At 39.0% G+C, this 24,659-nt stretch overlaps 1 long non-coding RNA gene across 1 annotated transcript in view; it reads right to left on the reverse strand.

The window, feature by feature from the left end:
* Positions 1–24,659, reverse strand: part of LOC137154638 (uncharacterized) — a 164,985-nt gene that overhangs the window by 121,808 nt on the left and 18,518 nt on the right. Inside the window, exon 3 of the long non-coding RNA XR_010920258.1 lies at positions 3–158. This is a non-coding gene — a long non-coding RNA (uncharacterized lncRNA). The remainder of the gene's footprint in view (positions 1–2; positions 159–24,659) is intronic.

Raw genomic sequence — 24,659 nt, forward strand, 5'->3', positions numbered from 1 at the left:
ACCTGTGAAGATGTGACAGTCTTAGGGCCTCTAATCTGTCCCCATGATATCGTTGGTCAGCTGCTGTGTCACTTCAAATTATGGTTGCGTGTTGGTCCAGAGAGAATTTACCGCAGAGGACTGGCTGGTCACATGGTGCTGACTCTCCTTGTTTCCAGCTATGAGAAACAGAACAGACGGGAGACAGAGAAGTTGAAATAAAGAATAAAACAACTATTGCACTAAATACAGCTGTAAAATCCATTAAAATACTCTTCTAATGTGATTTTTCCATGTAAACAATTTCTGTAGTTGTCATAGGGATGTAATGTGATTGTGAATGGGAGGAGTGGGCCGCATAATCTCAGATAGGAAGGAAGCTGGTCCATGACACAATATCTCTATTAGAAACCCTTGATCTGAAGTCTGGGATGTTATAAGTCTGCACCAAAATAGAAACACTAAAGTGATACAGAGACGGACAAACCACAGGCCACCAGATAGGAAAAAATACAATATCTTAATGCGAGGCCCCACATGCAGGAAAGAAGATCTGGACAATGTAACTTTAAAAAAAGAGAGAGAGACATGGAAACTAGAAATATATACACCTTATGACCAAAAGCAATATCACTAAACAGAATGCTCTATTGTAAAATTACCTCTGTACCAAATGTAAACCTGCAAGAATGTTAATTACCTCCAACATACCAAATATCTGCCCACATACCTGTCTATATGCTTACACATATTTACACATATCAGTGTAATGTTCTGTGAACCTGCTGCAAAGTTCCATTGACTAGAGTGGGCTTCACATAGCATTATAGAATCAGACCTTCTCTCTCTTAACTCTTCTAATTACCTACCTAGTACAAATTATATGAATATAAACAGACTGTGAAAGACTGAATTCCCTTTCCCTTCGTCAATTTTTCTGCAGACCATCCTGTACTTTTTTTTAATATTTTTTTTTTAAAATCACTATTAAATTAGATGGCCTCCTCATTTAATTTACTAGTTACTGGAATGTGTGTTGCTATCATGTGTTTTATATACATTGGATTATCATAAAATCTATAGTTGTTGATAGAAAAGAATTACTTTTTTCTGCTATTGCTATTGAAATATTCATGGACAATATATAACAAGATGTTAATGTCATACTTCATATGATGGTAACTTGGCAGCCTCCCAAACACATACTGTGGTGATTAGGAATGTGCAAGCACCTAGACAGGGTCTGTGAGTGCCTCTCAAAATTCAAGCAGCATTAATATAGATGCATCTCCACCATCGCTGCTGTTGAGAGTAACTTCTCCTCTCATCCCCAGCCCCATTCCTTCAAATCTAGTGTATCTCACTCCCCAACGAGCTCCAGAGGAAGTCCCATGATGGGAGAGAATATTATGAAGATGGTATTTCTCCTCCTCTGTGCCTTCCCAGCTGACTGAGGCTATGTCTTCACTGACGGCGGCAAATTTGCCGCCATCAGATCAACTTATCTGGATCGACTGAGCGGTCAGTGAAGACCCGCTTAGTCGATCCAGAAATCGACATATTAAGACCACCTTCTCAAGTGGCCTAGCACTGCATAGACAGGAACACAGTTCCCGTCAGCGCAGTGCAGTGAAGACAGAGTGCAGAACAGAAGCATAGAAGTCGACAGGAGTTACACAAGCTTTTTACATATTTTGCGTAACTCTGGTCGACTGCTGTCAAATCTCCAAGGTAAGTGTAGACAAGCCCTGAGTCATCTTCAGTCACAGAAACAGAGGGGCCAAATTTAAATATTCATATGCGGGGGAAATGACCAGATTCTGATCTCTCACTGGCATAAATCAGATGCAAGTCCCTTGTAGTCAATGTAGTTACATCAGTGTATGTCAGGTCAGAGATTGTAACCCGGCCCAGTCTCTCAGTTGGATCTATCCTGTTTATCTCCCCATATCCCTTTGTCAGGAAATGCTTAGTGTCTGAGAAGTTCAGTAAAATTTACAACTTACAAGGTGGGTGAGATAATATCTTTGATTGGATCAACTTCTGTTGATGAGATAGACAAACTTCCCAGCTTAGACAGAGATCTTCAGGAGCTCTGCATAAGCTTGAATGCCTGTCTCTTTTACCAGCAAAAGTTGGTCCAGTCAAAGATATTACCTCACCCACCTTTTCTCTCCAGTATCCTGGAACCAACACAGATACAAGAAACTCTGCATACAGCTTTCACCATGACATGCAAACTAGAAGTGAATCTCTGAACTTATATTTTGTTCATTTTACTGGCAGCTGCCATCCATTATTGCTAATGGAAGTTCATTAGCAATGTTTCACAACCCCACCCTGGTGTACAAAGAAAATCCAGATGCTCTGGATTTATTTTGCCTTTGAGATGGAGATTCTCAAAATAAGTAGAGGAAGTTTTGAGATCCTATAATGGGAATTTTAAAATCACAAGACTCGATCAATAGTAATTGTCATCCATCTAAAGATTAGGGCTGTATGAACCCAGCAGGGTTCTTAACTTTCCAGTCACATGAGCTGGCATTGCACCACTTCTGCAGATGTGTAGGGAAGTTTGAGTTAATATACAACTTCCATAAATTCCAGCCCCTCCTCTAAGGAATGGTTCCTTAGCAGCACACACAGTAGTTTACACACATCCTTAACTTTGCTACTGTGAATAGTCCCACTAGATGTGCATAAATGTTTCAGGATCGGTGTCTAGAAAATTAGCCCTAATGCTGAGGCAACAACACCAACCTGTTTCCACCTTCTGCTCTCCAGGTATGGAGTGGTACATTCTGCCACTGATCCAGGGGACCAACTAAAGATGGGAGATGTGTTGTTCTATGCATGAAAGCAACACATTTAACAACTAGTTGATACCTATTCAAGCATCACGTATTACAGAAACCTGTCAGCTGCAGTCTGTCATTCCCTGATCTGTCTCTTAAGTCCAAAGTCCTTCCTTCCAAGATGGAGAATGAATTTTAGTCCTTGCAGTCACATCCCTAAACCTTGAACAAAAGCAGCTCTTTCACACAGGTAAGCCATACTTAGTGATGGTGGCGGCCTCCCAAACATGGGCAGAGCAAGACCAATGGCTGTCTTGGTCCTCACTGAAGAGCATGGGGAGAGGGTGGGGATGCAGGTGCTCAGCCCCCCTGAAAGCGTTTCATGGTAAGAAAGGATGAGTGGGGACGTTGTCTTGGAGCTGTCTGCTATACTAACAGCCTCACCCCAGGTGTGCAGAACTGTCATGGAATTCAATAGGTGTTGATGGGTTTCCAGATTATGGGTGGGGTTCAGTTTCTACTTAAACTATTCATTCCATCTTGTTGAAGTTCCCATTTATTTAAAACTAGTAACAAGATGCCACCTATTCTGTGTAAAGTCTCCACCAATTCTGAAACCAAGTGCCTTCTACCCTGAAAGGAGCGTCTGTAAAAATGGCATTTGGGGATTCCATAGTTCTTTATTTTCACATATTTACTGGTAAACAGAAGGGATTTCCCCCCCCCAAACTGTTGATCTGTACATTCTTAGAGTCAAGTTAGGTTATTTCTGTCTCATGCATTATCACCAGCACTAGAGGCTTTGCGTGATAAATTCTACATTCAGCTATATTTGTGGAGACCTACTGTCTTGAAACATTCTGTTTAACAGAAATCTTCTGTCCATTGCACTCCTAGTTCAGTGCACAAACAGACATACCCTGGTTTCTATGGAACTGCCCCATGCCCAGTTTCCAAAAATTGCATGGCACAGGAGTTTCAAATAGGCTGGGAGACATGGTCACACATTCAATCTTAACCCTTACAGAAGCCTGCATCAAAGGGCTTTTCTGGGAGCCCCATACCTGCTTAACCCAACTCTGGGTCTGAGCATAGGATTGGGTCCCAGGAACTGCTGAGGTCTATTCGCTTCTCTGACACAAACTCTCATTGGAACCTTTGTCAAATCACCTAACTTTTCTGTCTTGGTTTATGAGGGCCAGATTGTAACTCAGAATCACTCCATTGAAGCCAATGCAACTACACTGGTTTGTACCAGTTGGGGATCTGGTCCTCCATCTACAAAATGGAGACTAAGCAGGATAAGCAAATAATGATAATTTTGGCCTCTTCTTCTGCTTGCAGAATGATTATGAGAAAAATACAATTTCTTTGAATTTTTAATTCAAATTTGTTCAACATATTTGAAATTTTTTAAAAAATCTGGATCAAGTGAGAACCGTTCTCTGCCATAGTTGATAACTATAATGTGAATTGTATTTGTTAATTGTAACTAGTTAAATTCATCACATTGTTGTCAGTTTGCTACCAGGAAGAATGCAAAGACTCTTTCATCACCAGTACTCTCCCATGCTTCTGCAGATATACGTGACAGACAAACTTGATCTGCCCAAAAAATGGGAAGAACCAAACTCAAATGATGGCAAAATAAAATTAATGAAAGCATTCAACCAAAAATTCAATGATTTTCCCCCCTCTAATATTCATGCAGCTCGGTTGATTTACTAATAGCTTGTATACTGCTTAGAAGATGAAAAAGCCCTACATTGAGGTACAGAAGGACACAAACCAAAGCCTGGAAAACTCTGCAACTCAACAACCTAAAACTCTGGTAAGATTTGGATTCAAGTCTAAGTTTTTCTGCCTAGGTCCATCTCTGGTATAAACAACACATTTTACCCACTCAAACAGTTTCATGAACACGGGACAGAACACCTTTCAGAATTTGGGCCATAAAGTCCTGTTTTTCACCTAATGGACAACTGTAATTTGAGCATTTGCATTATCTGATAAGTAAAGCAGAAAGAAGGTTGCTTGCAATCCTCTGAAATGTGCTTTTTTAATTTTTAAAACAATGTAGCTTTTGTTCACTTCATATTCATAAATCTTAAGCAAAACAAACCAATAATACACATTTCCAAGATACTTTCAGCTTGTGAATTAATCTTAGATGCCAAGTTTTACTTTTGCCTTTATTTTGTCACAACTCTTTGTCAGTTGAAGAGTATTTGTCTTTTTTCCTCATGATTCATTCTCTGACTAGTAGTAATAGTCACTAAATTTCTCTTAAGTTGGTTTGAGCTTTGCATTATGAAATATTTTTAAGAAACAATTTTTACTTTTAGATAATGTTTATGTTGTTTTACTTAGCTCACTGGTAATATACTTTTGAAAGCTTCAGAGGTGAACAGTGGGCCAAATTCAGAGGTGAGTCTGATCCAGTCTAAAATAGTCTAGAGAGCTGAAAGTGGTATAACTTTCACTTTCAGTTTGCCCTCTCAAACATGTATGTTATGCCAAATGGTTGGCCTTTATGAGATGCTCAGACTCACAAGGCCAAATGCAAAGATAATTTGCAAATCAAGATCCCCTTATGCTACTTTTGACTCCCTTTAGGAAAGACTTCCATTGACTTCAGATCAGGCCCTAAGATCTACTTTCACTTACTCTATCGCTGTTTAAGGGACTATCAGTGGATATAACTTTCATGATGAGGAACCGAAAGAAGGTGTGGATTAAAGTCTCCATAACTCTCCTTTAATGTAAACCTTTTTTAAAACTTCTTCTATCTTCTTGGAATGCAAGGTTCACCAACATACTCCACTTTAAATGCTGGAATTCTAAATGAAAGTAGCTCTAAGGGAATTTGAGTACAAAACCAGTCTACTGTGTACAGGACTCTCCATGGGTGAAGCAGACCGTCCATACACTACATGTTGCAGGATTGGAGCCACTGATGTTATGGAAGTGGTTATAATATGAAAAGTAATATTACTTTCTAGACAGCCTAGAGAATGGTATTATTTTCTGTGTAGTATCCCTTGCCAAGAGAGATTCTGTTTATTACATATGCACTATGTGGTATTTATGTTTGCAATCTGTGTTTTATTTACAATGTGGAGGTTTTCCCCCTCTTTATTTCTTTAATGGGTTTTCAGGGGGTGAGGGAATTTTTTATATTTTAGGTTTTTTAGTTTTTCCATTTCCTGATTAGTTTTAGAGTTTAGTTGATTTATGGTTCTGTTTTTATTGTTTGTTTGTGTAGTTTGGTTGAGGTGTAGATGTCTTTTTTTTGTATTGGTTCATTTAATTGGTTGTTCCCATAGTAACCTTCTACTCTCCCCTCCCCACTTAGGTCTGAAGGATGCTTTGGGGCTTTTCTGTGGTGGTCTGCTAATCCTCATCAGATTGCAACAATTCTTTATGCCTTTCCTCCCTCCCCAGGTTTGCATGTCTTTGCTCCTTAACCCTTTGCTACTCACAGGGATTCAGTGTACTTCTCCACTGTCATTTTTAAACCGACATTCAACTGAAAGAAATAGAACATCAGGATGTACAATGTGCATATAGAAAACAGACATGCAGAGGATGCTCTTAGTACAGACATGTTTATTTAGCATATAATTATAAGCATACCAATTACAAACTGACATTCACTTGAACAGGTTCTGACATTTTCTGCTGTATAGGAGGGCAATAGTACACATGTACATACTGTTGCCAACATAAAATTAAGTAAATTAATAAAGTAAATGATGATTTAGCCTCATCTAAACTTTGAAGTGCAAATATTCTTCTCTTAATTATGCATGGTGGATCTACTTCCAATAGTCAGTTCTTGTTACACGTTAGAACTCCAGTTTATGACTCTTCTGATTTCACTGGGTATTTTACCCACTTTGAAAGAACAGAACATTGAAGTTGAGATCTGTAGATGTACAAGGGAGGGGGAAACATATAGGAAGTTTTAAGAGTCTTTTAGATACCAGCTGATCTGTGGACAAGAACAAGCTCCACATGGCACAAAGACTTAAGCGTGCTTTGTCCCATAAGTGATGTTTTTATTAGTAGGGTTTTTATTTAGAAATCATTTTTTCTAGAATCTGAAAATTTTGTTCTGCCCCAGCAATGGACAACTGATGAGGCTGTGTGAGGGGCATTACTCTATTTGCTTAACAAGTAACCTTTGATCCAAAGTGCAGTTCTAACTCCTTCTTGCACAGTTGTAATAATATTTATAAAGACACACTAAAATATCAGGAGCTTGGTTACTGGTTTTTTGTTTTTTTGAGGTAGGGGAAGATGGCAAGAGCTGGGAAAGAGAAGATCATTAGGATGAATACAAGTAATTCATAAACTTAGACTTACTACTCTAATAACAGTGTGTTCCCTGATAGACAGAGAGACTTTTGTTTGCCAGCATGAGTTGTATCGGTTTGTGACCATGGCTATCTGAATGTTCAAAAAAGAAAATAATTGAAAATCTTTCACTTTTGTCGTAAAAAATGGATTATCTATCTAATTCTGATGTAAAAACCCCTGCAAGAGATGGTCTTCACTCAGTATCGAACAGAACTTGCATCATAATCATCAGAGTTCTAAGGAGGAAGGCATTATTCAGTTTACCCCATCTTTTGGCACATTTGTCTCCATTATATTTTTCCTTTCACAAAATCAGCATGCTCCCCTTACTTTAGCTATGTGTATTTACCTATATGGTGGGGAGAGGGACTTTCTTCATGGCTGAGTGCAAATTCGGGAACTCTAACATATTAAGTAGAATTGTAAACTGACATTGTGGAAAAGATAAAATACAGGGGCATTGTAGGGAAAACAAAGAGGGAAAGGTAGTATATACTCTGTGCATTGAAAAAAATCAAAATCAAATCAAGCTCATCCACTTCCACTTGTAGAGCTCATTTTCTAATAATGTCCTTATTGTGCAGGTCTGCTCTTGAATTATAATTTCATACGAAGACAAATCAAAGAAGTACTAACAAGCATCTAGAGCTTCCCCATCTGCTGGTGGAAAAACAGAAAAGAAGCGTGTCAGTCAGTATGCATCTACTAAGATACAATGTCAAAGAGATCAAATTATATCATTGCTCAGTGCCTCCAGTCATTCCTGCACTGCCTGATTGGTGGACTGTATGTAGAGAGAATGGGGAGAGGCTTTTGCTCTCTAGAATAAAATAAGCCATTCATCCCCCTCACCTCTCCACTCATTCAAAGCAATCTGGGTTAACAATCTAACTTGGTTAGCTGCCTATAGAAATGATTTATGTGCACAAGATGGTATAGGCAATGACAGAAATACCTTATGATGATGGGAACTTGTAAGTAAGGTGTTCTGCTAAGTCTGTGTAGCTGATATCTCACACAGAAAATAGAACTACTTTTGTGGTATTTATTTCAATTAAAAAATGCAGCCTTAAATCGGAGTATCTGACTTGTATGTAGGTTCTTGGCTAGCATTCTCTGGTGGATACTGTTACCATGAGCCACACATATTGGGTCAAATTTTGCCTTCCACATACACCTGTGCAGCTACATTGACTTCATAAGAGAAGGCAACCAAGAAAGAATGACTGTATGTTTGTGTGTGTGCATGTGCTATGCTTAAACTAGGCTCATTGAGATGCCAAAATGTAAGGCTCTGGTTGACAGTAGTAGAGTGTGATACAGAATGCAGCCAAATAGCTTTTCTCCTGACTATAGAGTACGTCCCATCTTCCAGGTAAAGAGGTAAAAGAAAAGAGGAATAATTAGAATGAATGGGGAAAACAGGATGGCTGTGCTCACAGAGAATGAAATTATCCCTCGCCACATTTGCAAAGTTTCCAGACGAATCCAAATGTTTTTGTTCCACCCCCAATGTCACCCTTCATTTGCCCTCAAAAGTAAAATTGTCTGTTAATGGGTCGAATTCTGCCAGAAGTTGTACCCAGGCAACCTCACAAACAACTTTGCGTCTTTTGCTGAGGAAAGTCTATTGGGATTGGAAGGAGAATAGCATTCTGATACTTTAGAAGGCTTCAGGGATTGACAGTTATTTCTCTTCACATCATAATCACAGGGACACTCTTCCCACCCAGTCTCATTCCCTACAGAGCTCTAAAATGGGGCCAATTCTTCAGTTAGGAGAGGGTCTACAAGATTAACTCTGTAAGTACTACCACTCATTGCCCTACAGTCAAAAAAGGGTATTGTTACACCTCGTATCTAACTCATCATTAAGCTAGAACTTGATATTTAGACATTTTAGAAAGAATTTAATACTCTTCAGTTTAAGCATAACACATTGACCACATACATACAAACGCAATTTCCTCCCCATTCCCTTACATTTCTTTCCCTCCCTCGCTCTCATAGGAAACAAACTAAAATGTATACCACACAGACACAAGATAAACAAAAGTTAAGTCCACAAGGCTACGCCACCAGGACATTGGCTAAAATATTTTCCCATGCAACAAAAAGAAAGCAGGCATTTATCTATATATCTCCTTTCATCCCCAAAAGCTTTAAAAGTTAATTCATAGTTTCATAACTACAACAAAGTAACTATGTAGAGATTAAAATCGAGGCCTCTTTTTATTTGGATATCAACGGTATGAATCCCACCCAGTCTTTCTAAAAATGGCTTTGGCTGACTCTCTAAAATGCTTCCTCAAGTTCCTCTCCAGCCAAATAAGAAGTGGTCTGGAAAGGATTCACCCATTTAGCACACACAGAAGATCCTCATCTTGGATCTATAAAATGAGTCTTTAAATTCCATTGTAATGACTCCACAGACATAAATAGAACAGATACTATTTGTGGCATCCCAGCTGGCTTTTTAGACAAGGTGCACACATCTTCGAAGAGTGGTTTCATGCAGTGAGTAGGAAACATGGCAGATGCCTGGATAGGATAATGCACGAAGTCCAAAAAAGGAGCATTTCAGAATGTTTTAGTATGTGATGATACCTACAAAGAACGTAACTATATACAGTACTAGTTGCTCAGAAACTGGCTTTGTACCTTGAATGATGCTATGCTTTCAGTGAAGATGGCCTTGGTGCTATGTAAAGCTCTGCTATACAGTACAACCCATTGAAGTGCTTGAATAAACAAAAATTAATAATAACTTTAAAGTGAACTCTTCACTATTAACTTTTCTTTAAAGTGTCATGCCTTCTCCAGATGAAGACAACCTTGAAAACATAAGTTGTTTGCTAGGGGTGAACATTTCTTACTGATTTTACCTAAAATTACAAATTTTTCATGCTCTCTCCTACATCAAGGACTGGCCATTGAGGGTGCATTATGTAAACAAAATGGCCATAATTTTGCAACTGGGTCAAGCAGTCCCGTGCAGCTGATTGCCTGAGGCCTACCACAGATTCCCTTCTACCTGCCTGCCCCTGAGATGCCTGTTCTGCTGAACAGCCAAGATTTGTGACCACCAGAAAGAGCATGAGAGGCAGTGAAGGCTAGTGGACTAAAGATAGGATGGATGTCAAAGGGCTCCTTCAGTATAACCTGACTCTGACACTGACTCTCTGGACCAGATTTTAAAGGTATTTAAGCTCTTAAAGAGATTTTCACAAAAGCACCTAGGCACCTAACACCATTGAAATATGAGTTTTAGGCACCTACATGCTTTTGACAATTCCTGTAGGTACCTAAAACCTTTAAAAATCTGTCTCTGTCTCCTTAGTTATATCTCTCAAATTCCTAGCTTTGTTTCCCTATGTGTAAAATGGAGATAATTATTACCTCCCTCTGACAAAGTGCACAGTGGGCTCTTGTGTCAATTCTGGAGAGAAATGGAAGTCCTGCTGTACCTCACCTCAGTGGTGTCCCTGGAAGAAAATCCTACTAACATTTCTGAACTTGAAAGCTTGAGCAGCATTACCTAGATGGGGCTAATTAAGAGGGGCTAAACCTATGTAGGATCACCACTTTAAAAGAAAGGTAGTTACTAAGAAGAGAGACACACAACGGGATTGTGCTAACCACAAAGCCAGGGCAGAGAGTTTAGGAGAAACATACAAGTGTGTGGTTTGTACTTTCTGTTTTGTATGGTTTTATTTCTTTTAAGTGTACTGCTTGTAAAGCTGCATGGAAAGAATGCAGCTGAAGGCCTGAGCCAAATTGGTGTCAATGGATTAATCCAGAACCGCTGCAGTAAAGCCTATTCAGTGGGTGCCAGTGTCAGGCCCTGGTGAGTTTCTCTCCCTTGTTTTTACACCTCCGGGCATGTGAAGTTATGTCTACATAGACAAGAAAAACCTGCGGCTGGCCTGTGCCAGCCAACTCAGGCTTGCGAGGCTGTTTCATTGCAAAGTAGGCTTCTGGGCTCAGGCTGAAGCCTGAGTTCTGGGATCCTCCCACCTCGCAGGGTCCTCCAGCCTGAGCCCAGAAGACTACACAGCCCTGCAGCATGAGTCCTGCAACCTGAGTTGGCTGGCGCAGGCTGGGCCGACATACCCTGACACTAACTCACCATAAAAAGAAGGGGGTTTAAGGAGGTTGTGATGATTAAATTAGCACAGATTGTGATACCTTTACTCACAAGTCGTAGACTACTCTGTGCGCAGTCCTATTTAAGTCAATGGGACTCTTTGTGGAAAGAAGTACTACCAAACGTGGTGAAGGTACCACAATGTGGCATTAATGTTTGCCAAGTATTTGTCCAATCCATATTATTCTTAATTACATTATTTAACCCCCTGTTCAGCTTAATGGTCTGATAAATATAAAATATATACAGTACTAAAATCCACTCAGCACACACAAAACCCTTCAGTTTCTTTTGGACAATTGAATCTAGCAAAACATTTTTAATTGTTGCCAATTATGCACAAAACAAGGCACAAGCAGCTGAGCTGGGGAGGAAAGTGACTAACGACATAAACAGAATGAGTCGTCAGAGTTTAGGTTGCACACCGAAGAATCATCCTCGCTAGTCCCCCTTAATCTCTCCTGACTGAATGGTCTGGGGTGTGAAGATAGGCAAGAGACACCTGTATTTGGAGGGTGAGTGGAGGGGTATGGCAAAAAACTGCCTCTCAGGCCTGTGCATAGAAATGCTAAGGCTACTCTGGGATGAAAATACAGCTGGTTTTATAATACGCAGGCATCGTTCAGCAACCCGCAAGACTGGCAATCTCTGGATGCGATCAAGAAATTTAATGAGGTTTCTGAATGTCATATTAATAGGGCTAAATCAGAGCTTCTACCACTGTCAATGATGTTATCTTACTAATTTCTCACCCTTGAAGTATAAATGGGTCCTGAAGAATGTGATTTATCAGACCATTAAGCTGAACAGGGGGTTAAATAATGTAATTAAGAATAATATGGATCCAGTTGTGTTAAATATGCTGGAAAATTTCAGACACTGGGGTACATTCAGTGTTACTCTCTGGGGAAGGAGTAGCATAATAAAGATGCCTACAGCACCGCAGTTTAATTTCATGATGCAGATGCTCCCTGCAGACACACAGAGGAATATTTTTCTAAACTAAAAAGAGCAATTATTTTGGAAGCATGTAAATCCAAAGCTTAGAAAACAAAATTACATCCAGGTTTGTGACAATAGAGGGATAAAACTGCCAAATGTAAAAAGGTGTCAAATTGCATTCAGTCTCATACAAGTTAATAACTTTTGGATTCCTGACACCAATCTTAATGCTCTGGGTGTAAATAGACAGCCAATGTACTGACTCAGTAAGTCACAAATCATATCTATTATAATGCTTTCAATGACAGATGAATATAACCTGTTGAACAATCTATATAGAAAAATGGGTTAACACTAAGATATTGTTACATTGGCCAGTAAAATCTTATGTATTAAGAATGGCTTAAAACTCACTTAGGAGAAGTGGACTGAGGATATTAAGGTTTTCAGGATATATTAAGGTTTGAAGATATATTCATAGCAGATAAGAGTGTTTCCTTAATGGATCTGAAAAAATGAGGTTTGAATGTCAAATTCTTGGTAATACTTGCTACTAAGAGAAATCATGCAAGAATTGTTGGACCTTACCATGAGAAAAATAAGCAGCTGTAGAACTGGCCAGCTTTGTAGAGAAAATCAAATACAACCAGCAGCAAGCGTGCTAATTGTGAATCAGTTTTATCACAAATTGATGGTCTTTTCCTACTTCCACTGGGATTAGTAAGAGAATAGGGCTCTGAGATAGACAACTCCTATAGATCACCAAAAAACAGTTAGAGGTGGAGGATACTCGGGAAAGCATATTGACAAGCAATAGACAAAACACTGGAAAGGGAATTATATACATGTGAATGAGGACAAGCTAACGTTGCAAAATAATTGTAATCACTCTAATGGTTAACTCTTCAGTTACATAATTTGGGGATAACAGATTCTAACTGAGGCAGAAATGGAGCTGAAGAGTAACATATATGTTTTTAAGTCCTAATATGAGTTTGAGGAGAAAATAATTAAAGCCATAAAATAGTGCCCTGAATTCAGTTTTACTTGTGACACAGGTGTATAGGTAGATACCATGGGTCTGGTCCTGCACCATTGAAGCCAGTGGGAGCAGAATCAAGCCCTGGGGACATAAAAAAAATCACGATCGGATAAAGAAATTGTATGTTTGTTTGTTTCTTAATTACACACAGTATTTTACAGAGATGCAACTGATTTTGCTGAAACACTCCAGAAAACTCCAAGTAACCAAATCATCTCTGGTCAAGGACTAAGACCAAAAGTTTTATTCCAAATGGAATTTGTTTGTAAAACTTTTGCATAATTAAACTAAGGAGGTTATAAGAGTTTGCAATTCAACCTTAGCTTTAAACTATGCTACCACTGCCATCATAATACTGTAGTTGTACTATGCTAAGCTTGAATAATTGGTTTATAGATAGAGTTGGGTGAGTAATTCATTTTTCTGTTTGCTGACTGTTCTGAAAAAATTGAGAAGAATTCAGTTCGTGTTGAATCCCAACTTTGAAAACTTTTTGGCGAATCAATCCATTTCAGGTCAAACAAAACAGGATTTGTATGGCCCAAAATGGATATTTTAAGGCACCGCTATTTATAACCTTAAGGGCCAGTGCTTAGAACACTCGCCCAAGATATGGGACACCAGTTCCCCTTTCTATCAGATGTGGAAAAGGGATTTGGACTTGGGTCTCCTACATGTCAGGGGACTGCCCTATCCACTGGAATATTCTAAGGCAGGTCTCTCTCAATTTCTCCTTTTGAAGTTGTTCCCCATAATTCAACGGTCATTGGAGCAGGGGGCACGGATATTCCCTGTGAAAATGGTGGGGGTGGTGTGAGGGATAGGAGCGGAGCAAGAGGACCTACTGAGACTCAGGGGCAGGGAAAGACAGCTGGACAAGGTCATCCCAATAATTTCTACTGTCATTCCTATTGGTGTCTGGTGCCCAGTGCTTCCACCCCCTCCCTTCCATCTTGACAGTTCATACCCAGGCACCCTCTGGCCCAGGTGCCATTGCCCTGTCCCGTCTCCCATCCTAGCATGTGGTCCCACTCTCACCTTCCCAGTATATTGTGGAGGCAGAAAACATTGGAAGGACAGAAACATAGATCTTGTCCCCTGAAATTTCCATGGAGGTGGCACTAGCTTCCCCCTGGTTCTGCCATCCCTGACTGGAGCAAAGACTGGAACTAAGTGAGTGCCCTAACCCCCAGGCTATGGAGTGTCTCATTCTTTTCCTGACCCAAAGACTATTCATTGTCATTCATAGTCAAGTTCCTAAAAAGATTTCTTTGGATGAAACTAGTTGGTGAATTCATTTCAAATTCACAAATAGTTTTGGGTGGACGAAAAACTGCATTTTTCATCACATAAAAAAAAATCCCAGATCTATTATATGTACTTTTATAAGTCAGAAAATGAAAGATCTCCATCTCACTAAATTGTGCTAGATAAAAATAGCCAAGTCAAAAGACATTATGAGAATGGGAGAGTGTGGGGAATAACCAGCTTAGTTTTGATAGCACTTTAAAAAAAAAAAAAAAGAATATCTCCCACATCCTATTCCCTAAAAGAACTATTTAAATATAAACAACAGGATCTTTGCATTACTTCCAGAAAATATTTCACCACAAATTTGTGCTTTTACATTCTAAAGGGCCCTTTATTTCATGAAATAAAAGTTATTGATAGAAATCAGCTACACTATTAGTGCAATTTACCTAGGATTATAATGTAGCTAGCTAACACAGACATTATTCTTCACTATTAATGAGAGACTAGCAAATTTCCTTTCATGTTATACTGACTTCATCTAGCGTTTAAACTACAGTGTATATGCTAGAGCATATCACAGTGCTCAGAAAGAAAAACATTCCCTAGCTATTTTTCTAGAGAACAATAGGAGATTGTAAAATTAATGTTGGTGTTGGGATTATTGGAAATTCTATCTGCCCCTTATTTCTAAAATGGAGTGGGAAAGTTTCAGTATTGTCGTGAGGTCGCTGGAAACGGGTGCAGTGGTGAATGTGAACTTGTCTTCAGTGGGTGATTGCTGCCTTGTGGTCATTACTTGGGAATGACTCTGGATTATTTTCTTATTTTTATTGGCTCTAATTTAAAAGACACCTTCTTCAGTTGGTTGAAAATAATGCTGCTTCTTTAGTTCTACTAGCAGCAGCCTAGGGCTGGAATGCTCTAAAGAAACCCAAGCTTTTGTAAAATGATGTCATATGCCAACTGTGCCAGGCAAATGTTTAGTAATAGCTAAAGCATTCTATAATTAAAACAAGTCCTTGTTAAAAGAGACTGAAAGTGATCAAAGCTCTTTTGTCTGCTCTGACACTTGGTAGATGTGAAAGAGTTTTGCTTACATTGAAGATGGTTGTTGTGGTTTCTCTCTGTCTCCATCTTAAGTGACAATAGAATACATCCCAAACAATCCCAATCTGCAAAGAAAGCAATAAAAAAGTGCAGCAAAACAAATGTTTCAAAATGGCTTTTTGTTGGAAGGAAGCAATATGCACAAATTCAGTCTAGTGTAATGGTTTCATCTACCTTTGTAATGCACAGAGCCCAGTATCTAAATATCTGTTGAATATTTGGAAGCCTTACTTAGTAGTGGTTTTGTCAAATAACGCTAAAGGAAACAGTTTAGTCCTGGTCACTTAACTATAATATGTGATCTTTAACTGTTCAGTTGTGTTGATTGAAAATATTGTTTTACCTGTAAGCCTGCACTTCTGATACATTTTGTGACAGTAGATGTGAACAAATGCTTTGTCAGCAGTCTTTTATTCATTGAAATACTGGTAATTTACAGCACACTTTGGGCCTATTATTTGCCCTGTGTACAGAATTGCCATGGGAGTGCCAATCTTGGCATGGATACAGAATTAGACCATTTCTAGGGAAAAGTGATTTCCTGTGTAATTATGCATAATTACCATTCTCACCTGTCCCTACCTTCCTTGATTTCATCCTGGAGTGGGAACAGCACAAAAATACCATACGAAAATCTGTTCTAATGATATTTCTAGCCCAACCTGAAAGACAAAGTACTGGAAATCTTGAAAGAAAGCCTGCTCTCATGAGATTTGCATTCTGACCTGTAGGCCAGAATATTACAGGTGCTTACTAAGCAGAATTCAGGATATTACAGGTGCTTACTAAACCTAAATATTTAACTGAACTGCATCTCTAAACCTTAGGGGTCTGGATTTCAAGCCTCAGTTATGCATCCCTGAATCAAAGTGGCACAACAATAATTGTAAGTGGATGGTTGGGAGGCAGTTGACCAGAGACAATGGCATATGATAACTGAAAAACTACCAAAGAGGCCAAGTACAGCTCAGCATAACAGTCAAATAAAAAGAGGACCAAAAGTTCAAAATTCAGTGCTCAGGCCTAAGCCAAATATTTGCCACCACAGAACTCTTGAAATGTGGAGCTCCAACAGAGTTTTAGATGACCAAAAGCCTATTTCTTAAATGGAATTAATTGTTAGTTCAAAAGTAAGCATGTACTAGAAATGGGTTTGAGCATCCAAGGACACATTTACATGCGTAGTTCCATTAACTTCTGAACTGATGAATGAACTAAATAAATAAAGTTAACCTTAATAACACAATGCAATGCTGTTTCAGATCCCGAGATCCATAGGTTGGGTTCCATCTCTAATACTTGTCTTTGATTTTACACTACACTTAGCACTATTGTATCTGAGCCTCTTACACGGTTTTCCTTAATTTTTTTAAAACAATATGACATATTGAGTTTTATTCCCTCCCCCTCACATAGCATTTATTTTTTTTGGTTTGGTTTGGTTTTTGTGGGAAAGCTAAGTAAAACATCTACAGCATTTTCCACCATCATTTCAAATGATGTCCCCTCAAATTTCAATCATATTCTCTTAAGGGCAAGCAAAAAAAGAGATTCATGTAATGAGAACATGATTTTTTCCTGTTGGGAACCTCTGATATTGAATTACTTGTGTGTCATCTGCAGACTGTAAATCATTCAAGTTAAAAACCCCAAGACAGATTTTTAGGCTTCTCTCATTTTCCTCTTCCCTGACCTTTCTGCACTGTATATCCTGTCACACTACACTTGGCCCATGATAACTTAACCAATTCCTTCTCCATTCTAGATGATGTCTTCTTTTGATGGCCATGCTAATCTTACACATAAACCTACTCTAAAGTATTGTGTCAATAACTGAAATGCAAGCATGAGAGATTATGTTTATCCTTCACTCCTCTGGTCTGTGCGTTACTTTGAAAAAAATCAACCCAATTAATACAGACAAGATTTAGCCCTTATGAAAGAGGCAGTTTAATTAGCACATACTAATACTGGGTTTTATTAGCACATACCATATTACTCCAGATGTTTCATGGTCTCTAATTTGATTTACACCAGGAATTAATTTGACCCAGTGTCTATAAGTAATTTCACCATAAATTTAGACTTAGTGGTTTCTAGTTTCCTCGGTCTTTTCTACATAGGTTTTGACCGTATGTCTCCTGTCTGTATTTATCTTAAAAGGGGTTTAAGTTAGCCCTTCAGAACCACACATCTATCAAAGAAATGTTTAACATTTCTGTTAATGGATTATCCAACTCGTGCTTTCTCTTTGAGAGTCAATAATGTAATTTGTTCAGGTTTGGATTTTTGTCTGCCAGCAGTCCTTATATGGAGCTTGTTTTGAATGTCTCAACCACTGCCTTACACCAAGACTTCCAATATGGGACCTTTCCTTTTCCTTTTTTAAAGTTACTAACAAACAATTGGGAATAGAACAAAAAGATAATTGAATCAGAATATGCTGAATGTGGACACTTTTCTAATGTACAGATCAGGTCTACAGCATATGTAATGGAGGTTGCGGAGTCTACCAATTAGGCCCTGGGTTCACAACTTCTATTGAAACTGCTGCATTCTTGCCACCCCGGTAACCAAAACTGCTATGATGGTACAAGTGGAAAGTTGATGTAATAAAAAAACATCATAATAAAACATTTTAAAAATGTTTCTGGGAAATGACTTCAGTACTGATGAATGAACTCCATAAATAAGAGTTAGCCTCATTAGCCAACACAATGAATTCCCAGCAAAGTTGCATTTGGTGCCTGACCAGTAAAACAATCCAAGCATTATCAAGAATGAATGTAATTCAATATAGGTAAAAACACTTTAAGCTGATGTTTTAAACATTATTAACTTTGTTTGGAAAGCCAATCACGTTTGTTAAATGTTAAGTTTTGAGTCAACTTAGTACTTTATAACACTGGTCAATTATTTTCATTATAATTACTAAGATTTTGTCTACACATAGTTTTTATACTGATATAATTATTTTGGTAAGAAGTATGGGTTGTTGGGGTTTTTTTAACCAAAATAGTTATACTAGTACAATGCAGTTACATGAGCATAGGGTTAAAGATTTCAAAGCCAGAAGGGACCACTATGATCATCTAGCCCGACCTGCTATCTAACACAGGCCATAGAGTTTGCTCAAAATAATTCCTTTTGAACTAAAGCATATCTTTAAAAAAAAATCCTTCTTGATTTAAAAATTGCCAGTGATGGAGCATTTACCACGACCCTTGGTAAATGGTTCCACTGATTAATTACCCTCTTTGTTAAAAATTTACGTTTTATTTCTGATCTGAATTTGTCTAGCTTCAACTTCCAGCCACTGGATCTCGCTATACCTTTGTATGTTAGACTGAAGAAACCGTCATTAAATATGTGCTCCCCATGTCGGTGCTAACAGATTGTGGTCAAGTCACCCCTTTACCTTTTCTTAGTTAATCTAATTAGTCTGAGCTCCTTGAGTATCACTATAAGGCATGCTTTCCAATCCTTTAATCATTCTCATGGTTCTTTTCTTACTCTCCAATTTATTACTCCAATTTATCAACATCCTTCTTGAATTATGGACATGAGAACTGCACACAGTATTGCACAATGGTCATACCAGGGCCGTATGCAGAGGAAAAATAATCTCTCTACTCCTACTTGAGATTCTCCTCTTTATGTATCCAAGGATGGCATTAGCCCTTTTGGCCTCAGCATCACAGGGGGATTTCATGATCAGCTGATTCCTTAATTGCCTTCTGTTGGTCTAACGAACCTATTCCCATTCCTGTATGGCAAAAAGCGATGTTGGTATAAGAATTGTTATATTTGTAACAGTAGGACCCAGCAGCAGCAAACATCAGGAGATTACCTGAATGGTGGCAATCTGAGCTCCCTGGACAAGCTTCTACAAAGATCTGTTTGTTTGAGCGTCCTAGGAGATGTCTCTGTGTTCAGTGCTAATCAGGGAACATTATATTTATGTAGCTAACTCTAATGTAGACTGGCCACCAATATTTTAACCACTGTGTTCTCTAACTCTGCTCAGAGCAGATCGGACAATAAACAGGGACCATCTTTTTGTTCTGTGTTTGTACATAACAGTGGGGTCCTGTTCCATAACTGGGCTACTAGGTGCTTTGCAATAGAAATAACAAATAGTAATAAATAATAGGTTGATTGAAACACTAGCAGTTATCAGTGCCTTGTGGACACTATCATACTTACATGTATTATCACCAGTGGAGATGAATCTGTGGCAGCAATTGTAGGAAATTTTAGGAAAGTAAATCTAATGTAGACAAGCTGATAAATTTTGCCACCATGCTATACTTCCTTTTAAAAAAATGACTTTGTAGGGTTACATTTTTATTGCCTATCAGTGACCTCCAGATCGTTTCCTTAGTTCACAAATAAATAAAGAATAAGAAGAATTTTGGAAGAGATTACTTGTGAAAAGTCATGGAGAACTGGAAAAGTACCAGAGAGTTTAAAAAACGCAATTTGATATCACATTTTGAAAAAGGAAAGCGGAGCAATCCTGACAATAACTATTAATTGTTTATAACATCTGTCATATTAAAAACTGCAGGCTATTACTTCAGATTCTCATGGGTTCTCCTGGTCCTGTTTGCAGGTGAGAGGGACCTGTGGGGAAGCATGTGAGCTGGGTCTTCGGCAGCCAATCTGTAAAGAGTCAGCCTAGAACAAGGTGAGGTGTGCTGTGCCCTTCTGCCATAGGGAGCAGACTGCTCACGCTCTCTCTCTCTCTCTTTTTGGTCTGTGTGCTATTCTGAATTTTAAGGAATCAAGTAGTGTTACATTGCAATCTTCCAACCAAAGTGTTTGATATTTTTATCTGAACGTAACATCATGCACAGCTAAACATTCTGGGGGGAAAATAATCCAAAACATTATGACAATGCCCATTGTCTATTAAAAACAGTAAGCAACCATGCATGAAAAGCAAAAGTTTTTTGCTTTGTAGCTATAGAACCAAAATTTTATCATCATGGAACTGATGGAATGGCCCATAGCCCAAAGATTTTACAAACTGATTGAACAAAATTATGTTAGAAACTAACAGGAGGGCACTTAGGGTGAACAGCTAGCCAGTGTGAAAAATCAGGACAGGGGGAGGGCCGATAATAGGCACCTATATATCACAAAGCCCTGAATATTGGAGCTGTCCCCATAAAATCAGGACATCTGGTCACCCTAAGGACACTTGAGTGTTTACTTTGGACAAGGTATTGTCTGTCAGAGGTTGTCCTCAATGCAGGCTTTGCTGTCTCTGTGAACATTCACAGTCAAAGCGTTAAAGAAAGTGGGAAAACTTAGTTTGTTCACCAGAGTCCCTATCCAAAACAAAGCTTTAATTATGCATGGGCTACGGAAGAGAATTGTCTTAGCCATTTTACTGGGTTAGATTATATGTTTTCATATAAATTAACTTGCTCTTTTAGCTGAGACTCTCTGAAAAAAAAATTAAGGTAATAAACTATGCAACATTTATTTTGCATGCACCGCATCCAGAATTCACGACTTGGAACAGTGAATGCAGAATGAGAACCTTGGAACACAAAATATAGAACGTACAACATGGTATTACTCATAACCTGGCAAAGAGGACCCACAGAAACCAAATACAGTTGACATTCTTTGTAATTACAAGTGACAAAACATTCTCACACAGCTCCAGATTTTGGAAATGCACATGAATCAATATGGAATGTTTTTGTTCGTGATCTATAACTAGAATCCCTGACAGTTTTCCAAGTGCCGTGATATGTACTGAGTATGCTGTAGGCTGGTGGCAAGTTGTCTTGAGAGATACACAAATACACCTGGCATTCCATTAAAAAATTATTAAAGGCCCTTTACATGTTACCATCCAGCCACTGTTGCATGAGGAACTGACAGACACTAATGAGGTATCAAACTAATTTTACCTTAATTACGTTAGTGCACATGCCACACAGAACTTTCAAATGGGGTCAGTGGAGTAACATCATTAGAAAACCAGAGTAACAGTCAGAAAAATCAGACTCATATTTTTATCATTGGGCCCCACTTTATATTGCCTTTCACCTTTCGTAGTCATTTACACTGGTGCAAATTAAGAGCAACATGGAGCACTAGCGAATCAGAATGCTGCCTCCTTCCCCTCTTCCCACGCCATTGTGTGTGGAATTATGTATGTTCTGAGCACACCTACCAAATTGGGCTCTGCAGGCAAGATGGGTGGGTCAACACCTACTTTCGGCTGATTTGGGGCTTAGACGTGAGATATGTGCCCACATGCCTGCCTGAGACAGCAGTGTGCATGCCCAGAGGCAGAAACTTAGGCACCTAGAGAACTATAATGGTGGAAATGTAGGCATGAAGGGGATTTTAGATGCCTGCAGGGTTAGGGAAGAGGAGGCAGTGGCAGCTTCCCTTATAACTTTTAGAGGTTAGTGGTTAAGGATGTGGGAAAGCCTGGATTTGTTTCCTCCCACTGCCAGAAGAATAGAAGGAATTTGAACAGGGGTATTTCACCTCTCAGGTGAGTGCTATAACCACTGCACTATAGGACATTCCAATATGGAGCTCTCTCTATCTCCCCTGTTGAAGTTCTACATGGATTTAATACACAGTGGACCAGAATGAGAGTGATTCTACAGTTCAGTGGATAGAGCACTTATCTGAGAGGTGGGAAACCCATGTTTAAATCCAATTTTCATGTCAGGCGGGGGGGGGGGGGGGGGAACTCTCACATCCCTGGTGAGTTGCCTAACCATTGGGCTAAAGGTTATAAGGGAGTCCTCTTTTGCCCCTTCCCAAATCCTCCACAGCCATTTTGTGTGGACTTAGGTGTGCACTACCACTGTTCTTGCAAGAAACAGCTTAGGCAGCTGACTCAAGGAGAGGGTTCTTGCCAGTGGATCACAAGCAGTGATAAGTACTTAACTCCTTGTGAGGCTTAGCTCACACCCCTCTCATCAGACTCTGCTATTGGCTAGCTTAGGCAGCTCCTAGCTCAGCGTTCAGGCTTTTGTGTCCCCCATTCTCAGGTGCCTCTCTTTTTCCACGCACTTTATAAGGAGCCGAGGCACCTAACAGAGGGTTTGTGGATTCCAGGCAGTGGCTAGGTGCCTCAAAGTTAGGCATTGCAACACCTAGAATGCAACACTTAAGTCTCTTTGTGAATCTGGCTCTAGGGCCTTTATAAAAAGATTATTTGCTCTAAGTTTTTCCATGAAGCATAACCCAGACCCTTCTAAATCAAGCAGCCATAATTTTTTTTCGGGGGGGTGGGGGAGGGGTGGAAGGGAGGGGGAGACAGAAGAGGAGAGAGGCACGAGAAGGGCTTTCTTTATCCAGTTTAACTAAACAGCATCTCTCTGTAACCAGGAAATGACATATAAGCCTAGAGTTATTCAGTGAGTAGGTCTACTTTCACAGGAAGGCCTCAAACTACTACCAAAGGCTCTACAGTCAATGGAACTAATGTGCTTTAAAAGTTAAGTATGTGCTTAAGTGCTTTGCTGGATAGGGGCCAGAATCAGGACCATAGATAGTACTGTAAATTCTACTGTACTAATGGATCAAAGTAACAATTAGAAATAAGACTATATGAGGTTCACAGCTAAAGACAGAGCATAACAAACTTAAAACAGAAAAGGTATAAATTAAGACTATCATGCATTTTCCGATAAATAAGACATTTTCCAAGTATATAAAAAATATGATGTGACTGGGGACAAGAGGGCCTCTGTCAGACACACCAGGGTAATTTATTGACTGAAAAGAGAGAGATTGCTAAAAAAGATAAATTAATTCTTTGTCTTATTGTCTCAAAAAAAGGATAAGATGACAGAAACAGACAGACATTTCCCCAGAGAGGAAGGAGAAGACACACAAAGAAATTATGATCACCCTAAAACAGGTGATCAAGAAATTAGAGCAGCCGAACTTGTGACTGACAAGACTCTAGGGCCTAAAAGAGAATGATCCTTGCTCTCAGCATTCTAAAGGCAAATGGCAAGAGAGGCCTTTACCGGATGTATTCATTTAAAATTTCCCTCAAAGCACTGGGAATATCGATGATCTTGAGTAAAGTAAATGGAACTCCTTGAGTATTTATTTAGGATGTAAGGAAGATGTAAAAATCCACAGACCTATCAGCAGTAAGCAAGCTACTAGAAACACTTTCTCACTATATTCAGGGGGACAACAGGGGAATACAGTGTTTCTTTTAGACAAGGTAATTACTGGAAAACAAGAAGGCAAGAATGACTGGATTTAGGAAACAGCTGTACCTGATTTACATGGGGGCCTGTCAAGGCCTTGCTTTGAATGCATACTAAAGTTCTACAGGGGCACAGTGAATTACCAGTAAAAAGTTTTCTTGAAAAAAATGAAACAAAAACAAAAACAAAAAACCAGGCAGTGGGGAGAAGACAACATGGAAAAAAAAATAGAAGTTTGTTAACGAATGTTCTCATACCAGAAGGTTAATTTATGTGATTTCTTTATTTACAGTACCGTTCCCCAATCCATACCTCCTTCCACAGCTCCCCAAGCATATTTCTTTCAGCTTCCTCTGCTTGCTTTTTAGGAACTTAGAAATTTCCAAACTCATCATTCTAACGGTCCATATAGCTTAGTATCCTGTTTCCAACAGTGAGCAGTCCCAGCTAATTCACAGGCAAGTGAAACTAGGGTGACCAGATAGCAAGTGTGAACAATCAGGACAGGGAGTGATACACACCAATATAAGAAAAAGCCCTGAATATCGGGACTGTCCCTATAAAATCAGGACATCTGGTCACCCTACAAGAAACAAAATCTGTAGTAGATGGTGATGGGATAACCTGCCCCTAGGGAAAATTTCCTCTTAACCACAAATAAGTAGAGGTTGGCTCATGCCCCAAGCAGAATGGTTTCTATCCCTTCCATAGCTCTAATTCATGTATTTATTTATTTGCTATTTATTATAATAACTCTGGATATTCTCATTATCCATATAAATGTCCAATACTATTTTTTTAATCTTACCTAAACTCTC

Source organism: Emydura macquarii, unplaced genomic scaffold (genome assembly GCF_026122565.2).
Source record: "Emydura macquarii macquarii isolate MOO-44397 ecotype Brisbane River unplaced genomic scaffold, CSIRO-AGI_Emac_v2 contig_1263, whole genome shotgun sequence".
NCBI classification, from domain to species: domain Eukaryota; kingdom Metazoa; phylum Chordata; order Testudines; family Chelidae; genus Emydura; species Emydura macquarii.